The sequence below is a fragment of the Prionailurus viverrinus genome, chromosome A1, assembly GCF_022837055.1.
Source record: "Prionailurus viverrinus isolate Anna chromosome A1, UM_Priviv_1.0, whole genome shotgun sequence".
Lineage (NCBI taxonomy): Eukaryota > Metazoa > Chordata > Mammalia > Carnivora > Felidae > Prionailurus > Prionailurus viverrinus.
In genome coordinates, this window is record NC_062561.1 from 137883540 (window position 1) to 137897437 (window position 13898).

At 39.8% G+C, this 13898-nt stretch overlaps 1 protein-coding gene across 1 annotated transcript in view; it reads right to left on the reverse strand.

Moving 5' to 3' along the window:
- Nucleotides 1-13177, reverse strand: part of ZNF366 (zinc finger protein 366) — a 71798-nt gene extending 58621 nt beyond the window's left edge. The window contains exon 1 of the mRNA XM_047871227.1: nucleotides 13056-13177. The gene's annotated coding sequence lies outside the window, so the exon portion shown is untranslated. The remainder of the gene's footprint in view (nucleotides 1-13055) is intronic.
- Nucleotides 13178-13898: the final 721 nt, after the last annotated feature.

Consider the following 13898-nt stretch of genomic DNA (forward strand, 5'->3'; position numbering starts at 1 on the left):
TGGAAGATGTTTGATTTGGTTTGGTTTGAAGCTGCAACTCACATTTATTGAATGGCTGCCATGGTGAGGGGGTTATACAATGGCCCTAATATTAATATTTGATGATATTTTGATCCAAATATAATTTAAAGCACATTTATCATGCAAATTGAAACTTGCTGTTTAACTTAGCTGGCTCAACCCCCAGCCTGAAGTCACAACCTTACACTTTTATAGCCTGCATTCACCACATTTTCAGGATATCGTTGACTCCAGGGATAGAATCTTCTAAGTTTCCCTCTGTGAGAGTGGCTTGGGGGCAGCAGAAATTACTCCAGTATCTCCCTTTGAGTTCTTGGACTAAGAAAACAAACCGTTCTGTCACCCCCACACCCCTACTTCATGGCTTTAGTGAGCACACAGCTGGATAACCTAGCTGCCTCTCTTCCTTCCATTGCCAGGAAAGTGGGTCCCATGAGCAGTGGAGTTCAGATTAATAATTAAAAGGCCAACATTTATTGAATATTACTGTGGGGCAGGCACTGTATGAAGCAATTATGTGAATTATCACCCTTAATCCTCACAACAAACCCTAAGAGGGTGGTGCTGTTTTACACCTGTCATGCAGATGAGATTAGAACTGCCCATTTGTTGATTATCACACTGCTGGCAAGCAAGAGGGTTGGGACTTAATTGTAAGCAGCTACCCCCCACGATGTGAGTCGTGAGCACGCCTCTGTATGGTCTTGTCACTCCTCCCACATACACCTTGCTTGCTGGGATACCTTCTCACCCTGGTTGATGGCCACATTGTACATGTTGCCAGGAGGATGGGGACCAGATACATGGAGAGGTACCTGAGTGAGAAAGAATAAAGCCTTTGGTTGTGGCTTTATATATGGCAGTTGGTGATGTGCTGGCAGGGGAAGATCAAGAGGGATCCGATGATATGAGATGATCGTCCTTAAAGAAATTCTCAGAGTTTGAACTTGAAATCAGAAGCATCCCTAAGGGATCAACTGACCAACCCCTTCATTTTACAGATAAGAAATAGAGGCTCAGATAATTGCCCACAGCCACGGAGCTGGTGTGGGACTCAAAACTCCTTTCTCTCTGTCTCCCTCTCTCCTCTCCTTATTTTTGATTTGGTACAAAAGGATATTTGGTGACAATGTTTCCTCTATACCCCTTCCCCTACCCCAGCCATCCCATTCCCCTACCCAAAGGCAAATCCTATTAGCAGGTCTATTGTATCCTTTTAGAGATATTCTCTGCACCTCGAAAGTATACTTTTATTTTGTTATTAACAAAATTGGTAGCATTATGTAACCTGGCACAATCTTGCTTTTTGTACTTAACTATACAGGTTGGAGATCGCTCCATTATTACAACATATTTTTTTTCTTTCAAAATTATAACCGCTTTATTGAGATATAGTTTACATAATATAAAATTCATACATTTCCAACTGTCATTGTGATGAGTTTTAGAAAATTTATGTAGCTATACAATCATGACCAGAATCTACTTTTGGAAGAATTTCATTACCCCCCAAAAAGTTCATTGTGTTCGTTTGCATTCACTTCCAGCCTCTACCTCCAGCCCAGGCAACCACCCAGCAACTTTTCATCTCTGTAGTTTTTTGCTTTTCACAATTTCAAATACATGAAATCATTCAGTATTTGTTCTATACCTGGCTCCTTAGATAACATGTGTCTATTTATTTCACTTAACGAATTTTTGAGATTCAGGGCGCCTGGGTGGTTCAGTTGGTTAAGTGTCTGACTCTTGATTTCGGCTCAGGTCATGATCTCATGGTTCGTGGGTTCGAGCCCCGTTGGTCTGGGCGCTGTCAGTGCAGAGCCTACTTGGGATTCTCTCTCTCCCTCTCTGTCTGCCTCTCCCCCGCTCGCTTGCTCTCCATCTCTCTCAAAATAAAGAAGTAAACTTTTAAAAAAAGGTTGCTTTTGAAATCCATCTACATTATTGCATATAACAGTATAGTTCCTTTTTGTTGTTGGATAGTACTCCATTGTACAGATATAACAATTTTTATCTCCTCATTGATTGACCTTTGAATTGTTTTCAATTTGGGGCAACTGTGAATAATGACACTGTGAAGCTTTGTGTGCAAGTCTTTTATATGGACGTTTGATTTCACTGTTGAGGGGTAGTTACCCAGAAGTAGAATTGCTGGGTTGCATGCTAAGTATATATTTAACTATTTAAGAAACCGCCAAGCTGTTTTCCAAAGTGTTATACCCTGTAACATTCCCAGTGGCAGTGTGTTAGAGCTCTAGTTTCTGCACATCCTCAACAACATTTGGTATTTTCACTCTTTTTGGTTTGGGACATTTTACTGGATGTGTACTGATGTCACGGTTTTAATTTGCATTTTCTTTTACATATCTTTTCATGTGCTTGTTTGCCATTTGGACATTGTCTGTGGTTAAGTATCTAAAATTTTTGCAGTTTTTAATTGGGTTGTGTGTCCTATTATTGAATTGTTAAGAGTAAGAGTTCTTTATATATTCCATATATATTCTTTACCAGCTCTGTTTTGCAAATATTTTCTCCTAGTTAATAGCTTGTCTATTTTTCTAAGGGTGGGTATTTTTGAACAGCAAAAGGTTTTAATTTTGACAAAGTCCATTTTATCAATTTTTTCATTGATTGTGCATTTTGTGCTGTAACTAAGAAATCATTGACTAACCATGGTTACAAAGATTTTCTCCTATGTTTTCTTTTAGAAATTTTATAATTTCAACTCTTACATTTAGGTCTATGATATACCCTAATTTTTTTTTCTAAATATAATATATTGTCAAATTAGCTAACATACAGCGTATACAGTGTGCTTTTGTTTTTTGGGGTAGAATCCCGTGGTCATTGCTTACATACAACATTCAGTGCTCATCCCAACAAGTGCCCTCCTCAATGCCCATCACCCCTTTTCCCCTTTCCCTCACCGCCCTACCCACCCTCAGTTTGTTCTCTATATTTAAGAGTCTCTTATGGTTTGCCTCCCTCCCCCTCTGTTTGTAACTATTTTTCCCCTTCCCTTCCCCCATCGTCTTCTGTTAAGTTCCTCAAGTTCCACATATGAGTGAAAACATATGATATATGTCCTATTCTAAGTTAATGTATGTGTATGGTGTGAAGTAAGAGCCTGAGGTCGTGTTTTCTTTTGGATATAGTTATTCAGTTATTCCAGTGCTATTTGCTTCACAGATTGTCTTTCCCTCACTGCATTGCCTTTACACCTTTGTCACGGTTGAGCATACCTAGAGTCCATTCCTGGAGTTTATTATATTCGTTCTTTTGTAAGGCTGTATAATACTCTATTCTGTAGATGCTTAATTCAATCATTTCCTTATTGATGGGCAATTATGCTATTTTTAATCTTTTCATCCTACTTCAAATAACACTGTGGCAAATATATTGCATTGTAGGAATGTGTTTTTGCATCTTATAGGATTAATTCCAAGAGAAGTCAGTTGTACATTTTGATAGACATTTACAGATTGCTCTCTGTAGTAAGTTTTGATCATTCACTATCACACCAGCTGTATGAGCGTACTCTCCAGATCTCCAGAAACAAATATGCTAACAAATGTTTCATCTTTTATTTCATTAAGTAGGTAAAAAAAAATAGTATCTGGTAGTTTTAATTTGTATTTTCTTATTATGAAGTAGGATGAGTATCTTTTATTCTTCACAAATTTTAGAGTCAAGTATATCTCATTTTACGTGAAATGTGGTTTATGTCCTTTGCCTCTTCTCTCACCATATTAAGTTCCTTGTGATAAACATTGTGTATATTTCCCCTAGTTTTGTGTTTGTCTTTTGACCTTGTTTATTGAGTTTTGGCCCTATAGAAGCCTTTTATTTTAAGTGATAATGTATAATAAATAAGTCTTCTGGGTAAAACCAGAAAACTTTTCCTACTCTGAGATTAGAAACAAAAATGAATCTCTCATTTTTTTGTATTTTTTACATTCTTATTTATAACATTTAAAGTTTTTGATCTATCTGGGGTTCAACTTAAGAAATAAAGTAGGGATATAAGTTTTTCCCCCTTAAATAGCTACCTAGTGGCCCTAACATAGTTAATTATATAATCCAATGTTCCCCTCTGATAGGCATTGCTTTTTTTGTCACCTACTAAATTTCCATATGCATTTGGGTTTACTGATCTGATTTATGTATTCTCTGACTCCTTCTGTCCTGTGTTACTTATATTTTCAAAATAACACAGCAAATGACGCACTTTATGAATTGCTTGCAGTAACACTTAAGTCCTTTTTCACCTTCTATCCTAGTGTTACTAGCTAACAAAATTCAAACTCTTTTTTGACATCCCAAAGTAAAATACAATTAGGGTAGTAAGTCTCTTTGGAAGTATAGGCAAGTAATAATCAGATACTACATTTTTGAGTCAAATAATTCAGTGCTAATCCATGGTTTCCTTCTAGAACTACCAATGATTTTTGGATAGGCTGTATCTCTGTACATATGTGTATGTTTATACACATGTGTGTAATGTCCATGTGCCATGAACAGAAGAAATAACCCTTTATTAAGTAAACTGAGTCCTCCTCCCCCCAAATCCGTATCGGTTGAAGAACAAATGAATCTAGCACTTTATGTCTTAATCATTCTGGGGTGGGATTTGCTCATGATTCAGGGTCCTCCCTGGCCTCATGTATGAAATATGTGATGACAAAATTCCTCTCCTAGGAGGGTCAGAAGGAGCACAAAGGAGGCAGTGTAAGTCATAGTAAAGAATGGGATGTCTGAGCACTTAGAGGTTGTGAAGGCACACTAAATAGGATTGCTTTCTTCAGAATGATGTGGTCTTGTGCTGTACCTTCTTTTCCCAAAACTGGGCTCTCCACTCCTTCTCCAACATTCTGTACAGACCTGGGGCCCAGGCTGCAGCCAGGAGATAAGAACTCTCTACCCCTGGGAACCTGGACCGAGCCAGAGATGGGTCATTGTGCTGAGGAGGGACTGGGTGGCAGGAACACTGTGGATGAAGTTGGAGGAGATGCCGACTTGCTTGCTGCATTCCTGGATGTCTCCTGAATGTCAAGAAAGATGATGCTGGGAATAGTCCCTCCTTACCCAGCTCTCTAAAAACCCTGGCAAGAGGAGGGATTCTGCATATACCTATGAGTAACTGTGGAACTTTTTTTAATGTTCTTCACCCTAAAAGTTCAGTGTCTAATAATTCAGGAGCCCCATCTTGATGGATTAAGTACAGTTCTCCTTAGCACCTTAAAAGTGTTTTATATATATATGTGTGTGTATATATATGTATATAATATACATATATATGTTTTATATATATATATGTGTGTATATATATACACATATATGTATATTCATATATATAATTATTTTTATATATGTATATATAATTATTTTTAGCATAATGATGGAAGATCTATCTTTATTTTTCTTTTTTAACTGAAAAAGTCCTGTAGGGTGGGGGTTGGGGGAGGGAGGATCCACTATGCTGTGGGGAAGAAAACTGCCTGAACTAGAAAAACAGCAAGAAAAAAGTGGTGGCATACTGTAATGGGTGTTCAATAAAACTGGGTTGAAATCGTGAAGTTCTTCATCTCCCAGCACTTCCTGTGGAATAAGGCCAGAGGGCCTTGATTAAGGGGGAGAAGCCACCATCTCCAAGCAGGCAGAGGCCTGGATGAAGCAAACCAGAGGCTATTCCGGTCCTCTCCCTCACTCTCTTCCGGCCCTGCTTCCTTTCCCCACCCCTCCAACAATAGCCCCCTCTTGATTTCTGTTCCAAGACAGAACAGTGAGTGCAAAGGAAACTTTAAGGATTCTTTCCACAGAGTTTTCTAACTGGGAAAAGTGAGGTGTATGTGTTGGCATCTGCTCCTTGGCCGTGATGCTGGAGACTGAGGCCCCCTTCCTTCTCCCAGGGGCAGACTCAAGGCAGGTGGCAGAGTTTCTTGTCCCCAGTGTCCAGCATTCCAAGGAAGAAGCTGGTAGAGAAGCTCTTCTTCCTGGAAGGACTCTGAGGTTATTCTCTCTTACATGGTTGCTTTTAAATTTTTTTTTCAAGCTGCTGAAAGCTGAATGTCTTTTGGGGCTAATGTACCCCAAAATACTTGTCACTACCCCTGCTGGGACTTCCTTACCCTAAGCTAGCAGCTTGTAGGATACGCAGACCCCCATCCCCTCCCCAAGATTCATTAGATCTGGAGAAGTCCTGGGAATCTGCCCCAGGTGATTCGGATGTTTGGTGCTCAGAATACACTTGAAAAATAATACCCCAGATCTTTACTCTCTCAGATTATCAGGGCCCCTTGATGTGGAGTTAACTTGTTTGGTGAGACCACAAAAATCATGTTACTCAGAGCTGAATAGAGTCAAGACTTAGCCAGTAACCACTATAACCACTCTCCAAGAGGGAGTTATGTTGTCTTGGATAAGGTCAAAGTTAAAAAATGGCTTTGTAACTCTTTGGAACAGGAACCTACATTCTGAAATCACTCTGCATACAACAGGTCACAACCCTAAGGTAGTGCTGCTCAAACTTGAATTTGTACCTTCATCTCATGGAGATCAGGTTAAGATACTGATTCTTTTTTTTTTTTAATGTTTATTTCTTTTGAGAGGGAGAGAGTGTGTGCAAGTGGAGGAGGGGCAGAGAGAGAGAGAGAGAGAGAAAGAGAGAGAGAGAGAGAGAGAGAGAGAGAGAGAGAGAATCCCAAGCAGGCTCCTCACTGTCAGCACAGAGCCCATTGAGGGGCTCAGTCTCACAAACCGTGAGATCTTGACCTGAGCCGAAATCAGTAGTCAGACGTTTAACCGACTGAGCCACCCAGGTACCCCAAGATACTGATTGTGACACAGGAGGTCTAGGATGGAGCTAAAGGTTCTGCTTTTCCAACAAGAAAAATCATCATCCTGGGTGATGCCATGTTGTTGGTTTTTAAACTACGTTTAAGGAACACTACCTTAAGGAATACTTAATTTTTAAAAATATTAGCTACAGGTAACACTTTCTCCTTAATGAGAAAGCTGAAAACAAGCCAACATCAGTTTAGTGGCCTTGAGTAAATCACTTCCTTTCTATAATTTATCGGTTAAACAAGGTGGTTGTTTTTTTTTTTTTTTCATTTCTGAAATGGGAGCAAGAGAGTATTAAGTGAAATGATGTGTATTAAGTCCTTAGCTGGCCCACTCCTCCACAAACACTGCCACTGGTGGTGGTGGTGCTCTGGCGGTGCTCATTCTCCTGTTGGATATCAGTGGCCGTCACAGATGGCCAAGCGAGGCCATAACCTATTATTGGAAAATGGGAGGATGGGTCAGACTTGCCTTTGAGTGCCGTGGTACTTGGCTTTATTACTGTGAACAGAGAGTGCATTTTCCAGTTTCTGCAAATAACAGAAACCTTAGACCCCTCGGGCCCCTTGTTGTTATTCTGTATTTATATTTACCCCCTTATATTGGCCAAATAAGTGCAAAACTGCTTCATTCCAGTATTTATTCATTTGATTGTCTCCATTGCCCAATTATGTAAAGGAAAGGGTATTGTGCTCCACAAGGATATCACATTTCCCTCCCTGGCTTCGCCCCTTCATGTTTGTGTAAACTCAGCCTAAGTGGCATCCCTTTACTTGAATTTACAACCCTGCCTATAAAAAACCAGACAGTGCTGAGCATTTCCTACAAGGCTGAATTCTGGCTCACAGCTCTTGTAGCCAAGGAAAAACAAATTCATGCTCTCTCTCTCTCTCTCTCCCTCTCTCCCTCTCTCCCTCTCTCCCTCCCTCCAAAAACAATTTGCAAATCCATCATCTGCCCAGAAAACAAACAGAAAATAAAATGCAACTGAGTCTTTTTTGTGTATCTGATAAATGTTTATCTCCCATGAGCAAGTGGGTGGGGTCTTTGCCAAGATGACACATTAATATCCATGTAGTAGCCCCATGCACATAATGGTGGAACGAGCCATAATTCCAGTCAATTCAAGTGGGGAATAAATATGTCAAGCTGGCAGTTTGGCATTGTCTAGACCCCAAAAAAGTTTGACTAACTTTTTCTTATTAACTGTTGCATTTGGCTTTATATAAAGATAGGAACTAACTTTCTTTCTTTCTTTCTTTCTTTCTTTCTTTCTTTCTTTCTTTCTTTCTAGAGAGCACACGAACAAGGGAGAGGGGCAGAAAGAGAGAGAGAGAGAGGGAGAGAATCTTAGGCTCTATGCTCACTGCAGAGCAGTGATCCCAGTAGACCCTGGGATCATGACCTGAGTCAAAATCAAGAGTCAGACACTCAACTGACTGAGCCATCCAGGCACCCCTAAAGATACCATATTTCACTCTAAAGCCCACTTATATATTATCTATTCAACAAATATTTATTTTACATCTATTATATGTCATGTGCTATTCCAGGCTCTGGGCACATAGCAACGAACAGATGAAGTCCCTGTCCTCATGGTGCCTACTTTCTAGTGAACTCGTATAATACACATACCTCTTGATGAAGACATGTTCTTTCTCTTTTTCTCTAAATGTCTTTGTTTTTATCTAAAAGTATTTAGTATTTGAATGGTCACAAAAGAGCAGTGATCGTTAGGCCATGTTTGTTGTCTCTCTGTTCCTGTCAGATGCAGACCTGCATCCATTGCTGCTCTCTGAACATATGAGAAGAAAATTGAGTGATTTAGGTAGAAATAGAACAACTTTTTCTATAAGTTGCAGATTTTTCTTATAATTAAAGCAGACTTAACATGGCTTGTCAGTGATGGTTTTTCACACACCATTATCTGTCTTTTGCCTTTCCATGTCACCATTAACTTAGGGATGAGGATCTAATGTCTAAAATAGGCTCAGCAAGCATACATTATAAAAGTGTAAAAATAATAAAAAGCTTATGAGATTAAATCTAGCAATAATTTTTTAAAATTGAGTAGAAAAATTTAGTATCTGGTTTCTTTTTTTTGACTAAATGAACAACGCATACTCACTATAAGATGAAAACAATGTAGAAATGCATCAAGCAAAAAGTGCTGCGCATGTGGCATTGCAATATTTATACACCTATGTAATTGCTCTTTTCTCTTTTTATGATTTATGTATGGTTCTAGAACCCTGGTTAGTCTCATCAGATTACTTGACAGTTCTTACTTTATAATACGAATGGCTTCTAGAATAACAACTGATAAATTCAAAACTAATTTTTAGAAAGAATATCCAATGCTGAATAGGAATTCCGCTTAAAAGCATGGTTCTTAAAGCATGCATTTTTATTTAATGTCAGTGCAATCCTGAGGAAAACCAATTAAGACACTTACCATTCATTTCAGAGAATCAAAGAACATCTGTATCAGAACCAAATAGATCATCCAGGGCAGCGAGCAGGGGAGAAGAGTGGAAACCACCCCCCAGGTGAATTCTGATACACAGTGAACACACACAGACCACCGTGAGAATTCATCATTTTGCAGACGAGAAAACTGAGGTCTGAGCCAGTAAAGAAACCTTTCACGTCACACATACAGAGAATGGTAGAGGTCAGACCAGAACAGAACAACCGTGTTGTGACTCCCAGTCTACTCCTTGTTCCACTACACTAAGCCACATTAGAAGATACCTTTTGCACAACAGTGTAGAACAACTCAACTTCAATTTGTTCTCCGAAGATTAAGTTTTCCAAACAAATCTATATTATACCAAAACCTCTTAGTCCAACAAAAGAACCTCAAAGTTTTACGTCATTAGTGATAGATTTCTGGTTGTTGTTGTGGTTGCATGTTTTCTTCTGGAAAGTGGAGGCGGAAGTTTAACCAAGACCTAAGTTAAAGTATCATTAGTATTGACAAACTAATCAGCCTGTAGGTTTTAAAGTTTAGAGTCAGCGAAATAGCAGTTAAATGAACCACACCTCCCACCCCACCACCCCCACCTCCAGCCACACACACACTATTGGTGATCGTGGTGTTCTTTTTATCTGTGTGAAGCTAAGTGGCTCTTTACTAAAATGTTTGGGGAGAGAGATCACTGAGTGTGCTTTGCCCTCAGTAGGGAGAGAATGTGTCATTTCAAGTCCTTTCTGTCTAGCTGAATCGTGGAACTGCCACAGTGGTCTCCAAAAAACATGTCTCCAGCCCTCCAGGGCCAGGGAAAAGGTCACCAATGACCAGAGCTCAAGAGCTGGGGGAAATAGGTGAAAGGGAGAATAAACATCTACAGCATAGTTGCAGTCTTTTCGAACATTCGTCTAGGTTGAAAACTTTTATTCCAAGGCAACCTTTCCCCTGCATTGAGCTCTGTTGAACACAGCTGGCATTTTAATGAAACTAAATCTGGTGTTTCTGCCATTAGCGGAGATGAACATCAAAGCATTAAACTCTACCTTCCTTTGTTTTACAAGAACTTAGGGTTCAGGATACCTTCACTAAATATGTGTCCAACTCTAAAGCTATGAGGAATACTTTTGTTCTGATAGACCTTCGGCATAGTATTGATCAAAGATAATAACGCAAATTACAAAGGATGTATTCTATTATCAGCATTAAAAAAATACAGCACCCTCAAGTATTAGTACCTGACTTAAAAAATTACAACTGACATTGATTGACTCCTAATCTTTGCCATGCATTGTCAACAATTGCCATGGTTAATGCATTGCATAAATAATCTTATTTAATCCCCACAACTGTATTATGTGGGTGCAGTTTTACCTTTGAGGAAACTGAGGCTTAGAGAAGTGAATAAGCTGTCCTAAAGGCCTGTGGTCAGTAAATGACAGAGCTGGAATTCAAACCCGAATTTGTATGACAACAGAGTCTATGCTTTTGATGTTCTGCTTTCTCCAATTTGATTCACATCCCAACACAAAGGCCTATAGGACACATCCTAACATAATCTAACATTTCTTTGACAAATTTGTAATTTTATTATAGGCACAGTTCAGGCACAAATAACGAAATCTTCTTTGTGTCAAATTCTGGATCATTCCACGCTGGAGTTCCCCTAATGCTATCACAAAAGAGCCTCTGATGACCCCAAAGAAGAATCACACAGTGGAAGTTTCCACACAGGCTAACTCACTCCTTGCAATTGAGTGGAGACAGATTGGTAGCAACTAGACTAAATGACTCAATGGCTTTTTTCTTTAGGGATCTGAATTTCTTCCCCCCAGCATCAAACACATATTCTCATGGCAAAGGCTTAACAACTTAAATGGAAATAATGAATATATATTTTTCTTTTAAAGAACACATCCTGAGATCCTTTATCTCCGGGGCCACAGTGAAGACGCATGCTAGAAGTGGGGCTGTTTTTTGCACCAATGTCATCATGCCCACCTTTTGCCTCACTTGTCTTTAGTCCATGTGACTCTACTGTCACTTTTTTTGTCACACCATGTTCCATCTGATGCTTTTATTCGGTAACCAAAACTACAGAGCTTTCTATGATGTTGTTTTAATTGAGCACAAAATTAAATACGTTATCAAGAAAAAATGAAACTGAAAGAACCAAGTCAAGATCGCAACCAAAAGTTTTCCACAGGGGCACAGTGGCTGACAAAAAAGATGCAAAATGCCCCAGTGTGTCAGTCCTGCCTACTTTTTGACCTGAAGATCTATGAAACGGGTGGCTAGGGTAGGTGGTAGGGGCCTGGAAAGCATGTTCAAGTGCTCTTAGAACCATTTTGCATCCTCTAGCAAGCAGACGCTGATCATAGCTCTCTTAAATTGCTCACTTTATAGTGCTCTTAAAGAAAGCCTCTTAAAAAAAGGAGAAGAAAAAAGAAGTCTGACTAATGGAACAAAACCTGCACAACAGCCTGGTTGTATCCTCTATTCTCCCTGTTGTTAAGATGATGGCTCAGTTTTGACTAAAGATGAATTACTTGATTATGGTTAATACACGGTCTGGCCAAATTAATTTATAAATGAGAAACTAGTTGCTTTTATCACACTCTTCCAAGCCAAGGTTACTTCAATCCCTAAATATTATAGAAATTAATATTTAAAAAAACTCTGCATGATTTTGTCCTTCACCCATTCAACACCTCTCTGAATTAAATGATTAATATGAGTAAAGACACGTTGTCTTTCCAATTGACCTTGCTGGCCTCTTTTGCCAGTGTGCTCTTGGCTCCCTCATGGCTTGCCATCATGAGTTTTTGGTAATGTTATCCTTTCTGACAAATTTAATTGAGGCAAGTTAGACTTTCAAAAACTAGTTGTCTGCATAAGCTTGACCAGTTTGCTATGGAAAACCAGGTGCTGGGTGAATATTTTTCAACTGCGTCTGTAGCTTAGTTTTTCACTTGTACTGTAAGAGGAGATCAATCTTAGTCTTCCTATTCTAGTCACATGTGGTTGTCCAAAACTAAAGCTCTGTGACCCCAAATCTTTGCCGCCTTTCGTGTGGCAGATGACATCTTCCATCAACAGTGGATAATAAAATGTACATTCAGTCCGCATGTGGAACCTGAACACGTAAGCACTCCCCCACACAGTACAATTCAAAGTGACATTCTCTTCTATTTTCCTTCAGCCTCAGTGATGCAGAATAACAGTTATACGTTAACATTCCTTTGGCGGGGGCGGGGGAGGGGTGGTCTTGAATATAAAAAAAAAGAACAAGAGAAGGCTACCCTCAGTCTAGACAATGAGTGACAAAAGTCCCAGAGCAAACCATAGTTGTTAACAGACACCCTCCTAAGGTTCCCAGGATACAGCACTGAGAAGGAGTGAATTCTCCAGTGAGACACATCACACACTCCAGGGCTCCTAGTTAACCCGGCCATGTTATCTGTGCCAAAAATCAGTTTTAACGCCCTGTCCTCCTCAGCCCCAGTGCAATTTTATTTCCCGTTCTGCCAGCCTCAGCTCTGCAAAGCATCAGTATTCTCTTAAGAAAAAAAGTAAAAGCTTAAATTCTGGGTCATCCATCAGTCATACCATTTGATTAAGGATTCTACCCAGCAAGGTATTTTCCATTGAAGGTGCCCACGTCAGTATCCATCCCGGGGACATTGAAATGGAAGTAGAAATGATTGCATGGGTAACTTACCAGCTCCTGAGTCTGAATGGCTGCAGCAACCCCAGTGCTTTACCTGATCCCTTGCTCTCTGTCTCTCTCCCTCTCTCTCTCTCCCTCTTTCTCTTGTGTACAGATTGCAGGGAACTTAAAGAACTCGCAGGGACAATGTTTCAAATGACTTAAGAAAGAACAGGAACAATACTTCGTTCTCTTTTTCTCAGATGAGTACCTTCGGGAAGAAGGAAGGAAGGGAGGGGAGAGGGAGGAAGTCAACAACCCTTTGCTTTCCTGAAAAAAAATAAGGAAACAGAAGATAGACATCTCATTTTCTCTTAAACAAAATGTTGGAAGGGGCAAAAAAAAAAAAATCTTTGAAAAAAGGAATTCCTCAAATATGCTCTCTGCCCTAAGAGCTTTAAAGAGATGAAAAGCCTTACTGGCCTGTCCTGTCCAAACAAATGGTGTTCCAGAAAGGCAGGCTCTCCTGAGCTTGCAGCCTCTGGTATCTTGTTTGCAGAACTGACACGGCCAAAAGGGAACAAATCATGTCATGTTGCCTCTGAGCAAGGGAACGTTTGGTCTGTTGTGCTAACTGAGGCAATCCTCCAGCCTGTGAGGCTGGGCAGGGTGACGGTCAGCCAGGATGTTTGGCTCTTCTTGGGCTCTTTGAAACACCAGTGTTGCTGCAATTTTTGAGCATGATTCTAGAGCCTTAGAGTTCTTCCAGGAACAAACAGCCGATTTATGCACTGGTCACCGAACTTTATGCAGTGGGCCAAGTCAAAGCTTCCATCTTTGCTGATGTTTTCAAAAAGAAAAAAAAAAGCAACTTGCCACACTGCTGTTGGACATAACTATCTCGTGTGGGATTTA